At 47.6% G+C, this 18,677-nt stretch overlaps 1 protein-coding gene across 6 annotated transcripts in view; it reads right to left on the bottom strand.

Moving 5' to 3' along the window:
• The window catches only part of SMOC1 (SPARC related modular calcium binding 1), a 300,868-nt gene that overhangs the window by 204,499 nt on the left and 77,692 nt on the right, over positions 1 to 18,677 (bottom strand). The window lies entirely within an intron of this gene.

Below are 18,677 nucleotides of genomic sequence, written 5' to 3'. Positions count from 1 at the left end.
CTTAGTACATCTCACCCATAAACTTGTTTGTGGGAACCCTATAAAAAAAAAAAAAACTTAGAGGCACGGCAGAAAAATTATTTTCACAGTTGTTCTGGCCTCTCAGAGTAGCACCGCCCAGCCTGGGAGGGAGGGGGGAAGTAGGCGGATGAGGAGAGGAGTTCCATAACCTCTCCAGGACCACTTTATGCCTTGGTTAATAGTAATACGTATTTATTTTTTAGCAATCTGAGAACAAACTTTCCCCCTGCAAATGGCATAATTGCAGCTTCCAGCAGTTTCTGAATGCTCACCCCCGCCAAGTAGTAGTCAGTTCTCCCAAGCTCGGGATCCTTAGAACTTTAGATTAGTGCAAATCTCTAGATAAAGCCAAGTGAGCAGCTGCCATGTTTTCCAACCAGCACCAGTGATACATTCAATTCAGTTTCCAGAAAAACCTTTAGTGCTTAAACATTACAGAAAAGCAACAAACAGCAAATGCTAAATCTGGTTTGTATTTCTTGTCCTTGATAAGTATAATACCTTTTTTTAGCTGCATGTTTACAGATGGGAATCCAGCAAATAATTGTGACCTGGTGATTTACAGTAATAAAAATGGCTCCCCGGCAACATCATTTTGATGAGCGAGCCAATAAGGATTAGATCAGGATCGTCTGTCCTTTCATTTATTGATGCCAGAGAAAGCAAAAACTTTTTTTTTATTAATAACATTTCTCTTAAAACGGAATAATTCATCCCAGAGTTATTTCCATTATTCTGAAGATGTCAAGAGCAATTGTTACAGTTCACCAAGACAGTGAGGTTGCATGCTTGCAGATCAAGGCTTATGTACAAAGTTGTAGGCTGAAACGCAAATGATGTATTGTGATGTCATGGGCCTATTTGTGTGTAAATGTGTCGACTTCATAACAGCGCAACGATGTTATGATTGTCGGTAAAGGTTTAGCTTCCAAACTTAAACCAGCACTAATAAGGTGCACGGGCTAGAATGTTTTGCGTTTAATATTAGGGCCACTTTAAATTTTGAGGTCAAACCTGCCAAGAAGAGAACAGTTGGATTGCAAAAGTTGCCACTTCATAAATAGACCCCTAAGATACTGTATTTACATGCGATTCAAAAAATGAAGGGTGTAGTGCACATTTATTATAGTTTTGACATACAGTGTCATTGCTTGGTAAGATGGAGGGCGCACAGCTGTTTATCCATCAGGCAATGGCCTATGCTTTATATGTGACTCCAGTTACCATGCCCCTCAATTGTACCCGAGTTGAGGTCTCTGTCCTTGCCGTCATGGGACAGCTTTGTCCAGTGGGTCAGAAAGTCAGAAAGTTGGAAGAGAGAGCAGAGCTGCGGTTAATGGGTGCAGGGGTGAGCAGCAATTAATTGTGTCTAGAGGCGGTGTCACCTGGGGTGGGGAGGGATGCTGTGTGCATGCGGCGATGCCAAAAAGAGGGTGTGACCTCGTGGGAAGGGGCGTGGTCGCTCAGAAATGGGCGTGGCCTTGTGGCCGAATCCCCATTATTAATGGGGGTGCTGGAGTTGCGGTCACAGGAGTGGGGTGCGGAGTGCCTCACAGTGACAAGAGCAGAGTGCTGCACTTAATTATACAGTGCAGCACCCGGCTCCTGTTACTGAGGAGGAGTCTGCACCTCGGTGTCACCCCTCGGCGGGTGACACCCGGGTGTGGCCCGCACTCCCCTTGTGACACCACTGTCTAGAGGGAAGATAAAGTAATGCCTAGAGTTTCAAGCTCCTCTCCAGTACCAGTGTGTATGTAACAGTGAGTATAGCTGTACCTGCTATCTATTTATATTATTTATTATTATTAATTTATTTATATGGCACCACAAGTGTTCTGCAGCGCCTTACATAGTACATAAACAAATAAGTGAACAAGAAACCAGTGACTTACAGTACAATACAATGCAGGACAAGTACAAGGTTTATATATACATTGCTGCATTAGCGATCATAACACGCAAATAAGTAACAGGGCGTACGTGTTAGGTGCCCTAGTGTGGAGTAAGGAGTAGATGAAAGTATAAGCAAGGAAAAGCACAAGAGGGTAGAGGGCCCTGCTCCTGAGAGCTTACATTCTAATGGGGAGGGGCAGACAAACAGGGGTTACACAGATGGGATAGACAGAGAGGAAGGAACATGTAGCAGTGCACTAGGATGAGAGCTGGAAGGCTTTGATACAGTAGTGGGTCTTGAGAGCCCATTTGAAGATGTGTAGAGGTGGAGAGTCTGATGGGGAGAGGGAGAGATTTCAAGGTAGGGAGCAGAGCGGGCAAATCTCAGATGCGGGAGTGGGAGAATGTAATCAGTTGGCAGGAGAGGTGGTGGGCATTTGTTGAGTGAAGAGGGTAGATGGGAGTGTGAATGGAGATGAGGTCAGAGATATAAATGGAAGAGGAATGGGTGTGGGCTTTGTAAATGAGTGAAAGAACCATGAATTGGTTTCTGAAGGGGAAGGGGAGCCAGTGGGGGGCTTGTAGGAGAGGGGAGGCAGATGTAGAACATTTGGAGAGGAAGATGAGCCGAGCAGCAGCAGTGAGGACAAATTTTAGTGGCAAGAGGTAGGTGTCAGGGAGGCCAGATAGGAGGAGGTCACAGTAGTCCAATCTGGAGATGACCAGCGAGTGGATGAGGGTTTTAGTAGCATTCTGGGTGAGAAAGGGTCTGATATTGGAAATATTTTTGAGATTGAAACAGCAGGACAGCGAGAGGTGCTGAATGTGTGGTTTGAAGGAGAGGGAGGAGTTAAGGATAACTCTGAGACAGCGCACTTTGAGGCCAGAGGAGATAGTTATGCCATCAATTAATAAAGAAATTGTGGGAAGTCAGGTTACTTGGGAGGATGGGAAGATGATATCCCAACAAGTAACTGGGCTGTTCATGGTTTGAGTCATCTGCTGGTGTGTATTAATCTGCAATAACAACTCCTGTATACATGCACACATAATTTCCAACAAGTTATGGGCCCATGCTCCCACAGACCCAAACTTACAAGCAGCCATCTTAGGCATATGTGTAGTGCAGACTGCATAGGAGCAGAGTGAAGACAGCAACAGAGTGTTTCCAGTAGGGGTGTGCACCGGCCACTTTTCGTGTTTTGTGTTTTGGATCTGGATCTTTTTTCGTGTTTTGGATCTGGATTGGTTTTGCCAAAACCACCCTTCCGTGTTTTGGGTTCTGGGTTTTGTGTTTTGGATCTGTATTTTTTTTTTAAAAAGCATAAAAACAGCTAAAATCACAGAATGTGTGGGTTTTTCTGCTCCTATGCTATTATTAACCTCAATAACCTTCATTTCCACTCATTTCCAGACTATTCTGAACACCTCACACCTCACAATATTGTTTTTATGGCCAAAAGGTTGCACCGAGGTAGCTGGATGACTATGCTAAGCGACACGAGTGGGCGGCACAAACACGTGGCCCATCTAGGAGTGACAGTGCAGTGGCAGACAGGATGGCAGTTTGAAAAACTAGGCCCCAAACAGTACATACTGCAAAGAAAAAAAAGAGGTGCAAGATGGAATTGTCCTTGGGCCCTCCCACCCACCCTTATGTTGTATAAATAGGACATGCACACTTAACAAACCAATCATTTCAGCGCCAGGGTCTGCCACATGACTGTGGCTGAAATGATTGGTTCGTTTGGGCCCCCACAAAACAAGCTGGCAATTAATGTGTCCCTGCACAAACTGGTTCTACGGAGGCAAGATGTCGTCCTCATCCTCCTCATCCACCCATTCCTTGGATAAAACAGGAAAAAGGGATTTAGGTGACCCTGGACTGCTTACGGTCTGAGCCAAAGTTTCTGAACTTGACAGTAACTTTTTATGAACGTGCTGCAGGTGCCGTATAAGGGAGACTGTTCCTAGGTGGTTAACGTCCCTACCCCTACTTATTTCACCTTTACATATGGCACATATGGCAAGACAGTTGTTGTCCGGATTTGCATAGAAATATTGCCAGACCAAAGAGGTGGAATGTTTGGTCTTCTGCCCAGGCATGACCGTGATGGGCTTTTTCATCCCACGGACAACAACTGTCTCCCCCGGAGCCTGATTTAAACAAACCACATCACCATCAGAATCCTCCTCGCCAACTTCCTCCTCAGTGCCAGCTACACCAGTATCCTCATCCTGTTGTACTTCTTCAATTTGCATATCAGCAAGTGGGCTGTGGGTGCTCCTTTCAGCACTTGCAGGGGGCGTGCAAATGGTGGAAAGAGCCACCACTTCCCGTCCAGTGCTGGGAAGGTCAGGCATCGCAACCGCCACCACACTTTGACTCTCCTTGGGAATTTGTGATATCTTCTTAGAACGCACAGTTCTTTGCTGTGCTTTTGCCAGCTTAACTCGTTTGATTTTTTTAGCGGGAGGAGGGCTTCCATCGTCATGTGAAGCTGAACCACTAGTCATGAACATAGCCGTTCCTTGCCACTCCGTGTCGTAAATGGCTTATTGGCAAGTTTACGTTTCTCTTCAGATGATTTAAATGTTTTTTTCAAGGTCATTTTCCTGAACTTTGTCATTTGGGATTGTATGTGCCCTCTACTATGACATTGGGCATCGGCCTTGGCAGACGACATTGATGGCATGTTATCGTCTATGTCATGACTAGTGGCAGCAGCTTCAGCACTAGGAGGAAGTGGTTCTTGATCTTTCCCTATTTTATTTTTATCGGAGAAAGTTTGGTCCTCCATTTATGTTATATTGATATATACGTGCGGCTAAGGCGCACACAAACACAGAAAATATTTTTTTATTTTTGTTGGAGACTAGTGCACTTTGTGGGTTACACCACCCTTTAAGAAATGAGCCAGCCGGCCCTTTACTTATGGGACACAGGCGCACGCTTGGCACTACTTTGTTGATGCACGTGCGGCTACTGCGCACACAATTCACAAACACAGAAAATATTTTTTTATTTGGTTTGGACTGGAGTGTACTTTGGGGGTTACAGCACCCTTTAACGGTCAAGCCAGCCGGCCCTTTACTTATGACACAGGCGCACGCTTGGCACTACTTTGTTGATGCACGTGCGGCTACTGCGCACACAATTCACAAATACAGAAAAAAAAATTTTATTTGGTTTGGACTGTACTTTGGGGGTTACAGCACCCTTTAATGGTCAAGCCAGCCGGCCCTTTACTTATGACACAGGCGCACGCTTGGCACTACTTTGTTGATGCACGTGCGGCTACTGCGCACACAATTCACAAACACAGAAAAAAAAATGTTATTTGGTTTGGAGTGTACTTTGGGGGTTACAGCACCCTTTAACGGTCAAGCCAGCCGGTCCTTTACTTATGACACAGGCGCACGCTTGGCACTACTTTGTTGATGCACGTGCGGCTACTGCGCACACAATTCACAAATACAGAAAAAAATTTTTTATTTGGTTTGGACTGTACTTTGGGGGTTACAGCACCCTTTAATGGTCAAGCCAGCCGGCCCTTTACTTAAGACACAGGCGCACGCTTGGCACTACTTTGTTGATGCACGTGCGGCTACTGCGCACACAATTCACAAACACAGGAAAAAATTTTTTATTTGGTTTGGAGTGTACTTTGGGGGTTACAGCACCCTTTAACGGTCAAGCCAGCCGGCCCTTTACTTATGACACAGGCGCACGCTTGGCACTACTTTGCTGATGCACGTGCGGCTACTGCGCACACAATTCACAAACACAGAAAAAAATTTTTTATTTGGTTTGGACTGTACTTTGGGGGTTACAGCACCCTTTAACGGTCAAGCCAGCCGGCCCTTTACTTATGACACAGGCGCACGCTTGGCACTACTTTGTTGATGCACGTGCGGCTACTGCGCACACAATTCACAAACACAGAAAAAATATTTTTTTTTAGCACTTGGGGGGAGCACCCCTGACGAACAGAGCACCCCCTGGACAACACTACAGCACCCCTTTAGGACTGGGACACTGCACAGGACTTTGGAGTGGACACAGCCCCTATGGACAACTGACTGCACAACACAGTCCAGCCAGCCCCTATGGACTTTGAAGTAGTGGACACAGCCCCTATTAACAACAGCAGCACAGCACAACACAGTCAGCCCCTATGGACTTTGAAGTAGTGGACACAGCCCCTATGGACAACAGCAGCACAGCACAGCACAGCACAGCACAACACTACTCTGCACTACACTACACTACACTACACTACACAGCCCAGCCAGCCCTAACTCCCACCCTCCCTCTTCACTGTCCACAGCCGAGTGAGAAAATGGCGCCGACGTGGGTACCTTATATAGGATCCAAAACCCGCGAGACTCGGAAGGCGGGATGATGACGTTTTGCCTCGATTTCAGAATCCGAGTCAGGCGGGAAAAGTCGAGCCTGACTCGGATCTGCCTCGGATCGGGGGGGCTCGGGGGGGTTCGGATTTCAGAAATCCGAACCCGCTCACCCCTAGTTTCCAGTGCAGTATAGCAGCAGTGACACTGATTAAAGTACAGAAGCTGCACAGTTATGTCTGTAAGAAGCATAAATACAGGAGCTACACCCATAATGGGGTTTATCAAACTAAAAGGTTTATCAAACTGGGAGTTTGTTATGGAAATGCATTTAAAGCGTGAAAGATTGTTGAAGGTCACCATAGAACTAGATGCATATTCAAACCCAGATGATATGGAGAGTGCCATGGGAACCATAGGCTTAAGTGTAGAGCAACACGTGTATGCTATAATACATGTAAAAGAGTCAACAAAAGACTAGTGGATAGCATTGCAGGCACATATCAAGATGGAGATAGATACATTTAAGACATGTATTGTATAACACCAAAATTAACGAATGCAGCAGTATGAGTGACCATATAGACAAAATGATGTATGTCTCTCAGCAACTAACATCTGTTGGAGTGCAAGTGGATGATAAGGAGATTGCTACAGCAATGCTGCAGAACTTGATGTCTGAGTTTGACTTTCTATTTGTGGTGTTGGAGGCAAACACAGCACAGTTAACGACAGACACTGTCATAGCAAAGTTATTACAGTTTCAAGAATGTGTGCCCTCTGATTCAAGTTCTAAGACAGCTGCATTACATACAAAGAGTGAAAAATTCAGAAAGTCTAAGTGTTACAAAATTAAAGTAATACTTACGTTAAAAACAATGCACACATTGGTCGCATTACACTTAAAAGATAAAATACAGATATGGTTTATTATAATATTGGCTTAAGTGTGAGAGATTCAGATGCCTTCAGCCAATCAGAAGCAGCCCACAGTCATCATCATGATCAGGTCACATTTTGCACAAGTACCAGCCAGTGATCTGCCTCCTGACAGACGTATGTAGTTTTAATGTGGTCAGCATGGGACATGTTTGCACAATCTCACCCATAAATGTACATTGGCAGCGCTTACATGCCCCTAAGCACAATAGGTAAGCACAAAATAGATGTGTCCATTACTGAGACAGGAAAGCAAATCACAGGCATCTATAGACTTATGCTGGGTACACACTGGCCAATATATTGGCCGATCAATTGATCGGCCAATATATCATGCCCCTGTCGGCCAGTGTGTACAGACGATATGTCTGTGAACAACGTCGTTCACAGACATATCGCATTGGCTGTGCTGCACAGCCAATGAACAGATATGTCTGCAGACATATCTGTCCATCGGCAAGTGTGTACGGGCGATCAGCTGATCGCCCGTACACAGGGGTGCAGAGAGAGGGGGGGAGCCGCAGCCCAGCACATGCTGCTTTGTGCTGGGCTGCACTGGTAGACTGTCCGAGGCTGCTAAAACAGCAGCCCGAGCAGTCTGCTATGCCAAAGGGGGGAGCAATCACGCTGATCGCTCCTCCCAATGGCTGTGTGCCGGTCTGAGGGGCACACAGTGCCCCCCTCCCCTACGCCACAAATGGGTTTTCTTTCGAAGGGGGCATGGCCACACCTGGCTCGATTAGGCCACACCCCCTACCCATCCCCCGGAACTCGCTGCAGCATGCAGATGATGGTCATTCAGTGTGTATGAACGACCATCATCTGCAGATATATCTGTCAGGTGTGTACCCACCTTCACTTTGCTATGATGATTCTTTATATTGTTAAAAAACAAAAACACACCAATTACTGTGGTCTGTCCAGCCAGCTGCAAGTGAGAAGCAACAGAGATGCGTATGGCTCACTTGTAAGTACTTTGCCGCCCATGATGCCTGCGCAAATAGCTTAAAATCACTTGTTCTATCTGCATTCAATTCAGAATTAAGCCAGTAACACACAGGCAGCAGTGTCAGAGTAACATCGCCCCCTGCTTGCGTGGAGGGAAATCCCACAGCACAATCTAAAGTTAATTAATTTATGCAATACTTGACATTTCAGTGTAGCGAGAAACTTTCATCAGGGCATTTTGTCCAAATTTATCATAATCTTTGACATGTATTGTAGTTGCATTGTCAGGTCGGCCCTACATGCAACTCTATCTGACAATGCGACTGATGATCCCACTCAGCGGGATGCGGCTTGTGCTGGCGTATTGGGCGGTCGTGCACAGGATCGTGTAATCGGACGCCCAATATGTCGGCCCGTCACCGGTGTGGCTGTCCTTCGCATCGCTGGGTATACATATTGTGAAGTGTGTACCCAGCTTCTCTTAGCTGAATGCTGCCGATAGCTCTGAGGACATGTAAAGTAGGATTCCTTTCTAAGGAGGAAATGTATAAAATCTCTTGAAGACAAGTGGAGAAGTTACCCATAGCAACCAATCAGTTTCTACCTATCATTTTACAGACTGTACTTGATAAATGCTAGCAAGGAGCAGATTGGTTGTTATAAGCAACTTCTCCACTTGTCAACTCTTTCTAAGGTTTGATAACTTTCCCCAAGGGAGAGAAATACTCTGAAGCCCCTCCCCACCCACACACACATTACACACCTCCCAAAGATTTGTCTTCTCCTTCCCTTAAATGACATGTAAATAATCTTGTACTGCAAAACTAATTCTTTAGATGCATACACACACAACGAATTAGTAAATAAACGATTTTAGTAAACGATTTTCGTTCATTTTTTCAAGGGAAAAAGGAACGAAAATCGTTTACTAAAATCGTTCATTTACTAAATGTAATGATCGATTTTTTTGAACTACAAATGATTCTTGCATATTCCCTTACTGAAAATCGTTGAGTTGGTCAGTCTGAATGAACTACAAACTACAAACGTGAACGCGCATGAACGATAATCGTTCATCGTTTTAACTCAGAAAGTGAACGATTTGAATAATAAACGATATCGATAATAGTTAAAAAAAACACGTTAAGTATGTATGCACCTTTAGTTTTGCATTGGAATGCTAACTAAAGTCATTCTTGCACCTAACCTGCACTCCACAAGGGTGAATTTGAATAGCATCTACCAGGAGAGCAACATTCATGTCATCCATTAAACCTAAACATGATGGTTTCGGAATTACTTGAGTGCCAAATTGTGTTCATACGATTACATGATTAATACTACTTCCAGGATTATACACCACATAGAACTCTGCATCTGGAAACAGAGGGCCAGATTCAGAGATTTTCACCAAGCCGATATATACGCAGATCGAGCGATTGTTTGCTATTGCCTATGTGTGTAATCCACACTTTGCATGCGCAACGATTGCTGCGCGAAGACGCTCGTATATTAGGAACCACTCGCAAAGTGAGTGACAGGTAGAGTATGAGGATAGTAATGGGGGGTTGTTAAAAAATCGCAGGTTTGTAGGACAGTTTAAACGCTGTTACATAGGCGTGCATAAAGTAGCCATTGCAATCTCCTTCACAGCATGAGAGCGTATCAGGAGCGCTGCAGTGTTTGCGGCTGGTCGGACTAGCCTTACATGCTGCGTGACTACCCGATGTAGATGGATTTTACCAAAGTTGCACTTCGTGGGATGCATAAGAGAAGGCAGCAGTGGGCGTCCCTATGCTCGGGTAAGATTTGGCAGGGATTAGCACATTTTAGCAACTGCGATCCGTGAGAGGATGCAGTTGCGATTGCATTAGGGTAAATCTGAGGAATCAGACCCAGGGGGCACTACTTTGCAAACCAAGGAGGAGTAAAGAAGAAGATTGGTAATACTTCCAGTCCCTTGGATCGTAGCAATCCATATGGTTTAAGTGATGCTTTCCCAGTGCTATGCATTATCAGATATTTACTTTAGTACCTGTGAAGGAAAAGCTCTGATGTATTTCTGAGTTGATAATCATGATGGATGCTGTGTGGCTTCTGGTACTGAAACTAGATAAATAAAAATAAAATCCAGTAAAGGCTGCAAACATTATGCAACAAGTGTTGGCATAGATACCATCTGTGTGCCCATGGAGAGGAAGGCGGCCAAAAGGTAAGGTACCTCGGGGAAAGGATTTATGCCCATCATGAACAGTAAATATTTTATCCAGACATGGGTACGTAGCAAAAGGTTAATCACATTCCTGGAGACTGGAAGTAATATTGTGACAGAGACCTGGACTTTGTCCAAGGGGGAAGACTATGATAGGCATGGCATGTTTATTACTAGGTTGTATTAATGTGTGTATGTTATCTGTGATAAAAGATGAGGAGTGTAGGGGGTTGTGCCACATCCTGTCTTGGAGGGGGGGGGTGGGGGGCAGGAGTTACAGGGGAGAGGTAATGAGCCACACAGAAGCTGGGCGAAGGCTCATACAAGGTTGTGAACTCCAGCTAGAAAAATAGTTGAGGTGGACAGAGCGCAGAAGCATGATAAGCATGAAGGGGTCTCCACAGCATTTTGGGGGGACATATCAATTTGTAGATTGTAAGCTCATACGAGCAGCAGGGTTCTCTCACCTTTAGCTTACGCTAACTGTACACTGCAATTGTGTGTCTATATGAATTTATATACTGTCTATTAATCCTGTACTTATGTATCTTGTTGTCAGTTTAATTTCCTAGTACAGAGCTACAGGACCCTGGTGGCGCCTTACAAATAAAGGATAATAATTTTGTGTACAGAGATACATACTGGCCAAAGACAATAAAACAATAGGTATCCAGAGGCCGTACAGCTTCCTTCATATTTGTTATGTTCTTACTCATGTGATCAAGCTGCAAGTGGGACTTTGTGGGAGAGCTCCAGTGAAAACAGACTACATGAGCAGTGACATTGCCAAAGTATATATTTTATCAGTGGACAAACTGCAGCTGGTAGGTTACCCAGAAAGGGTGTTGTAGTTTTCCTGTTGTCCAATTAAAGTTTCAATTAAGGTTCCAGATAGCCATTGGTGGTCATTTACCAAGCCAAAAACAGCAACACAGTTTGTTTTTATGCACAACAGCCCTTGTTAAAACATATGGACCTTCCGCTTATTATTCTTAAGAAAAATGCCCTCATCTACAAAATATTACATATAATACCTTCCATATCTTTCACACAACTTCATACATGATAACATAACAGCAGAAGCAACATGTGTAAATTAGGGTTTCAAGAAGTGATATGTTTGTAATTGAGGGGTCTATTCATCATTGCATAATTATCACTTGTGATAATTATGTTTTAAACTCACTGCGGGTTTAAAAACACTGTTTGGAGGCATTCATCATGTCTCATTATCTAAAGTATCACCTCCGAGTCAGCTTTTTGGAAAAGTGATACTTTTACCCCTACACTTGCTGTGTCCCTATGGATTTCCCTGCCGCCACTGGTGCCTGTGCAGTGTGCACCCCCATAATTTCAGCCTGGAGCTGTTGACGTCTGTGCCCCAACTAACCCCATTGCTGTATGCAACCCCCTCCCGTGTCCTCTGTGTCATCTCCCCACCTGCTGCTGTGTCCTGTTCTCCCGCATCCTTTCCCCAGTGCTCTCTCTCCTCTACCTGTGTACCGTTCCTCGGTGCTCTCTCTCCTCCCCCTGCTACTGTGTACCGTTCCCCGGTGCTCTCTCTCCTCCCCCTGCTACTGTGTACCGTTCCCCGGTGCTCTCTCTCCTCCCCCTGCTGCTGTGTCCCGTTCCCTGGTGTCCTTTCTCCTCTCCCTGCTTCTGTGTACCATTCCCCGGTGCTCTCTCTCCTCTGCCTGCTGCTGTGTCCCGTTCCCCGTTGTCCTCTCTCCTCTCCCTGCTGCTGTGTACCATTCCCCGGTGCTCTCTCTCCTCTCCCTGCTACTGTGTCCCGTTCCCCGGTGTCCTCTCTCCTCTCCCTGCTGCTGTGTACCGTTCCCCGATGCTCTCTCTCTTCTCCCTGCTGCTGTGTCCCGTTCCCCGATGCTCTCTCTCCTCCCCCTGCTGCTGTGTACCGTTCCCCGGTGTCCTCTCTCCTCTCCCTGCTGCTGTGTACCGTTCCCCGGTGCTCTCTCTCCTCTCCCTGCTGCTGTGTACCATTCCCTGGTGTCCTTTCTCCTCTCCCTGCTGCTGTGTACCATTCCCCGGTGCTCTCTCTCCTCCCCCTGCTGCTGTGTCCCGTTCCCTGGTGTCCTTTCTCCTCTCCCTGGTGCTGTGTACCGTTCCCCGGTGCTCTCTCTCCTCTCCCTGCTGCTGTGTCCCGTTCCCCGATGCTCTCTCCTCCCCCTGCTGCTGTGTACCGTTCCCCGGTGCTCTCTCTCCTCTCCCTGCTGCTGTGTACCGTTTCCCGGTGCTCTCTCTCCTCCCCCTGCTGCTGTGTACCGTTCCCCGGTGTCCTCTCTCCTCTCCCTGCTGCTGTGTACCGTTTCCCGGTGCTCTCTCTCCTCCCCCTGCTGCTGTGTACCGTTCCCCGGTGTCCTCTCTCCTCTCCCTGCTGCTGTGTACCGTTCCCCGGTGCGCTCTCTCCTCCCCCTGCTGCTGTGTACTGTTCCCCGATGTCCTCTCTCCTCTCCCTGCTGCAGTGTCCCATTCCCCGGCGTCCACTCTGTCCTCGGCAGCAGTGTCTTCAGAGTCGTCTTACGACAGGGACGTGTTCAGCACTTCTAATACAGACCTTTGACCAGTGACGTGGCTGGGGAGACACTGGCTAGAATCAGAACCAGATTTACAGATACATATAAGAACGCAAGAGTTCTTGTGGGCATTATACAAAGGTGCAGCAGTATATAGTGCTGGAAATTTGGTGTGTTTTGATCAGGGATGTGTGGAAAAGGTAGACAAGGGAGGCAGTGCCTCACCTGCCCTAGACTTTTGACTCCAGAGTTTGGACTATAAAAAGGATTACAAAAATACAAAGATATTTATAATATTTTCTTGAATTTTTTCTTATAACATTTTATAGTCCAAACTCTCGAGTATACCTAAGTATGATAGGAAAGGCTCTGCCTCACCTCTCCGCACATCACTGCCTTTGACAAGCTTTTAGTAAGCATTTCTCCCCAATCCCTAACCCCTCCCCCTAGTGCCTAACCTCGCCCCCATCCCCAAAGCCTAACCCTAAACTCCCCTTGCAGCTCAACCCTAATTCTTGCAGGGACACCTAATCCTTACCGCCGGCATTCTAAAAATGTTGATATTTCACATGGAGACATTTCAGATTCTAATGATGTTAATATGGTGCCTGTTGATCCATGTCAACATTCTAGTGTCGACATTGTGGTGTCAACATTTTGAATGTTGGCCATGTGACCAGATCCAGAGTCTAGTAAGGGGGTGTGTGCATAATTGTCAACAGATGCAAACCCACATGGAGAAGTAGAAATGCCTCTCAGTAGCCACATCCATTGAGGGTTCCTGTGGGCAGGTACAAATATACGCTGATGATGATGGAGGTAGGCAGCGCTAGTTAGCTGCTTCTGATTGGAGGATTTCAATTTCACTTCTAAAGCTAATTGGTGTGTGTCTTCACGGATGCAAATAGCGAGTTTGAGAATCAGACTGAGATATGCAAATGTGTAAATTTGTTTCTGCTAAGTCAGGCGGATCTTGGAAGGTTGTCTCTTTGCATGAAATGGGCATTATGTAGAAATGGGAAAAGGCAATGGAAAGGGAGGGGAGAATTGGGGGGATTGAAACCCAGGGGGAGTAAACAGTTTTGTAGAGAAATGAGCCAGAGCGCTGAGGAAGTTAAAAAGGAAAAGGCAGGAAAAGATATTAGCGGCAGGGCTGGATTATAGGGGGGGCGGGCGACAGGGGCGGTCGTCCCTGGGCCCCCACACATAGAGGGTCGCCACACAGTCATCCCCGAGAGTACATTAATGGAGGGCAGAACAGCATTTCGCTGCCTGCTCTCCAGTTCTCCATGGTTCAGCAGTTTGTTGAACCTGCCCCCGTTCTCAGCAGCAGCTGCAGCGGCCAGTTAGCGGATTGGCAGAGAGGCCATAGCAGCACACACCCCATCGCAGACTCCGCGCTCAGGGATGGCCGCTGCTCTTGCCGCTCGGGCTGATGACAGAAAGTTCCCCAATGCTGTCCTAGGCTCTGAAGTGCTTCCCCCAGCGCTGCCGCTATACTTCAATGGTCAGGTGCCCGGCAGAGGAAGCGGATTCGCTGGACAGATGAAGAGGAGATGGAGATCCCTTGCTGTGCTCCACACACTAACCAGTAAGTATACTGGCATGTCAGGGCTGTGCCTGCCGCAGCGCATCTCTCCTGCGGCAGGCCATCCGTTCCGCACACAGACCCCCAGCCATCGTTATTCACCACACTGGGGGCCCCCACAAGTTTGTAATTGCCCTGGGCCCCCACAAACCTCAATCCGGCCCTGATTGGCAGTTGCTCATGATTCCCAGGTTATAATGAATGACTTTGCTGGATTACAGTAATACTAATTGCTACCATGTATTCTAAGCTATAGGAGTATCATAGTTTATTAAGCTGTAATAGAATTTGGGGGTTGAGATTTCTACTCATCTGCTTGTGGGGTCAGGGGCAAGAAGTAGTATTTAGGAGGTCAGGGAGAATTCTTGAATGATGGAAAGTATAAGGTCTGTTAAGGCTGACCAATATCCAGTTACTTTTGGATAAGCCCATCAGATTTGGATGAAGGTGCTAGAGATCAGGCATCCTCTCCAAGATCTATCCAAGAGTTTATAAGTGTTCTCTTTAATTTTATCATCTATGGAGCTTGAAACTGTTTGCTCCCAGATCTCCGACTATACCTTTCTGTAAATACACTCATCCACATCCAAATACCATGAGTCGAGAGGGCCAACAGTTGGCAAACCAGAGACAGAAAGCTCAGTGTAAAGGATGGAAATAAGCCACTAAGTGGAAGTTTGCCTTTTACAGAGGAACTAAAATGTAATGAAGGGTCTGATCAATACCCAGGATTTTGGAGAGTATAGAATCAGGGTGCATGATTATTATTTCCTTTAATAGAGGCCCACACTTAAATTCTAAGAGCCGCATTCTACTGGACATATCTATGACTATTAGTAATAGCAGCAGTAGCAATAGTACAATAGGAGCAGCAGTAGCAATTGAAGTAGTATTAGCAGGGGCGCTGAGAGGGGGGGGGAGCGGGTACAAATTACCCGGGCCCGGGCTTCCTGAGGCACCCGGCGGGGGCCCGGGTCCGACGCCGCCCCCCCCTTCCTCACAGCAGCCCAGCACACAGCGTGTGCTGAGCTGCAGTTGGAGACTGCTCGTGGCTGCTGAGCAGCAGCCACAGCAGTCTCCTATGACTGTGCAGGGGCGCGATCACACTGATCGCGCCCCCCCTGGCTTTGCGCCGGGCTGAGGGGGCTCAGAGCACCCCCCTCCCCGGCGCGCAGCGCCACTCCGCGGCGCTGCAAATCTTTTTTATTTATTTTTTTTCCGGCAAGGGGGAGTGGCCACGCCTCCTGAGATTAGGCCACTCCCCCTATTCCCCGGTCCCGCCTTGGCTCTTGGCAGCCCTGAGTATTAGCAGCAGTAGTAGTAGCAGCAGCAGTAGTAGTACGTATACTTGCCAACTCTCCCTCATTGTCAGGGTGACTCCCTGAAATAGTAGCAATCTCCCTGTCTCCTTGAAAAGTCTAGTAATCACGCTGATAGCACCTTACCCCCATTATTTAGCGGTTATATTCAAAAAACAGAGATATATACATTCAAATTGGATCATTAGTATAATTTCCCTGCATTGGTTATAAGGCACAATGATCCCTATGCATACTTGCCGACAATCAGCTCCAGCCTTCCGGGAGGGAGCTGATTGTCGGCTAACAGCAGGGGGCGGGGCTGGCCATTGTGGGTGGAGCTGGGGGCGGGGCCGGCCATTCTGGTTCACATTGGGGGCGGAGCCGGTGTGGGACTGCACGATCGCGTCATCGTGGCTCCGCCCCCTCTTCACAATGCCGTTATTTTCGGCATTGTAAAGCAGGGGGCGGGGCCACGATGATGCAATTCAGCGCGAATCGCGTCACCGGCCCCCCCGCTGCGGGGTTTTTTCGTTTTTTCAGGGGGGAGGCAGGGAGGGTCGTAGACTTCCGGGAGGCTTGCCTGCCTTTCCGGGGGCCGGGAGCGGCACCCGAAAATCGGGAGGCTCCCGGCCAAATCGGGAGGGTAGGCAAGCCTGTCCCTATGGCTACATGCATTTTCTGAAAAGGATCAGTAAAATCTATTTGTTGATGAAAACACACTGATCCTTTTCAGGAAATGCATGTAGCCATAGGGATCGTTGTGCCTTATACCCAATGTAGGGAAATTATACTAATGATCCCATGTATATATATCTCTGTTTTTTTAATATAACAGCTAAATAATGGGGGTAAGGTGCTGTCAGGGAGATTGCTACTATTTCAGGGAGTCTCCCTGACAATGAGGGAGAGTTGGCAAGTATGCGTACTACTCCTCCTCCTATTACTACTACTGCTCCTACTATTACTACTCATACTTGCCTACTTTTGAAAAAGCATTTCAGCAGGGGTGTATCTAGGGATAAAAGCGCCCCTGGCAATGTAATGGACTGGTGCCCCCCCCCCCATGCAGTGCACCCAGTAGCAATCCCCCTATGCTGCATTGCCCCCAGTAGTAGTCCCCCCTGTACAGTACCCCCAGTAGTAATCCCCCCTATGCTGCATTGCCCCCAGTAGTAGTCCCCCCTATACAGTGCCCACAGTAGTAGTCCCCCCTATATAGTACCCCCAGTAGTAATTCCCCCTATGCTGCATTGCCCCCAGTGGTAGTCCCCTCTATACAGGGCCCCCAGTGGTAATTCCCTCTATACAGGGCCCCCAGTGGTAGTCCCCCCAATGCTGCATTGACCCCAGTAGTAGTCCCACCATACAGTGCCCCCAGTAGTAGTCCCCCTATGCTGCATTGACCCTGGTAGTAGTCCCCCCTATACAGTGCCCCCAGTAGTAGTCCCTCTATACAGTGCCCCAGTAGTATCCCCCCCTATACAGTGCCCCCAGTAGTAGTCCCCCCTATACAGTGCCCCCAGTAGTAGTCTCCTCTATACAGTGCCCCCAGTAGTAGTCCCCCCTATACAGTGCCCCCAGTCGTAGTCCCCTCTATATAGTGCCCCCAGTAGTAGTCCCCCCAGTGCTGCATTGCCCCCAGTAGTAGTCCCCTCTATACAGTGCCCCCAGTAGTAGTCCCCCAATGCTGCATTGCCCCCAGTAGTAGTCCCCTCTATACAGTGCCCCCAGTAGTAGTCCCCCAATGCTGCATTTCCCCCAGTAGTAGTCCCACCATACAGTGCCCCCAGTAGTAGTCCCCCCTATGCTGCATTGACCCCAGTAGTAGTCCCCCCTATACAGTGCCCCCAGTAGTAGTCCCCCTATGCTACATTGACCCCGGTAGCAGTCCCCCCTATACAGTGCCCCCAGTAGTAGTCCCCCCTATACAGTGCCCCCAGTAGTATCCCCCCCTATACAGTGCCCCCAGTAGTAGTCCTCCCTGTACAGTGCCCCCAGTAGTGGCCACCCCCCCATAAAGTAACCCCAGTAGTGGCCACCCCCTATTTCAGTGCCCCTCCTGCTGTGCCAGTCTTACACACAAAGAAAAAAAAATACAACTTACCTGATCCCCGCTCCTGACGCGACCGCTGCTGTCCACTCTGAGTCCCGGCCCGCTCGTCTCCCGCATGGGAGAGACGTCATGACGTCTCTCCCATCACATGCTGTGGGGAGAGCCGGAAGACGGAGCTCATGAGTGAGCTCCAGCCGGATCCCTCTGCTGACGAAGCAGCAGCAAATGAGAGTCTGTCTGACTCTCATTGGCTGGCTGCTATTACAAAAACACAGCCACCGCTGGCGGCTGTCTGTTTGTAAACTATGTAGGGCAGACCACTCTCACTGCGGTCTGCCCTACACTTGTGGGGCCGGGGGACTATTCCACCCCTTGGCTGCTGGTAGTACTGCCGGACGGCGCCCCCCCCTTTGGTCGGCGCCCCTGGCGAGTGCCATCCTGGCCAATGGGTAGATACGCCCCTGCATTTCAGGAAGATTGTGCAAGCAGCACCTATGAGCACACATTACAGTGGGCATGTACTGCTACATCTGAGAGGCGTGTCATAAAATTGCTTTACATCCAAATGTAAATGAGTCCCAAAGCAGTTAATAAGATCTGTTGATGAAGACGCACTAACTGCTAACTAACACGTAGCAGTAGTAGTAATAGTAGCAGCAGCAGTAGTAATAGTAGTAGTAGAAGTAATAGAAGTAGCAGTAGTAATAGTAGTAGTAGTAGAAGTAATAGAAGTAGCAGTAGTAATAGTAGTAGTAGTAGAAGTAATAGAAGTAGCAGTAGTAATAGTAGTAGCAGCAGCAACAGTAATAGTAGTAGCAGCAATAATAGAAGTAGCAGT

The sequence above is a fragment of the Taudactylus pleione genome, unplaced genomic scaffold, assembly GCF_031769625.1.
Source record: "Taudactylus pleione unplaced genomic scaffold, aTauple2 ptg000113l, whole genome shotgun sequence".
Taxonomy (NCBI): Eukaryota; Metazoa; Chordata; class Amphibia; order Anura; family Myobatrachidae; genus Taudactylus; species Taudactylus pleione.
This window is presented reverse-complemented; position numbering and strand designations above follow the sequence as displayed.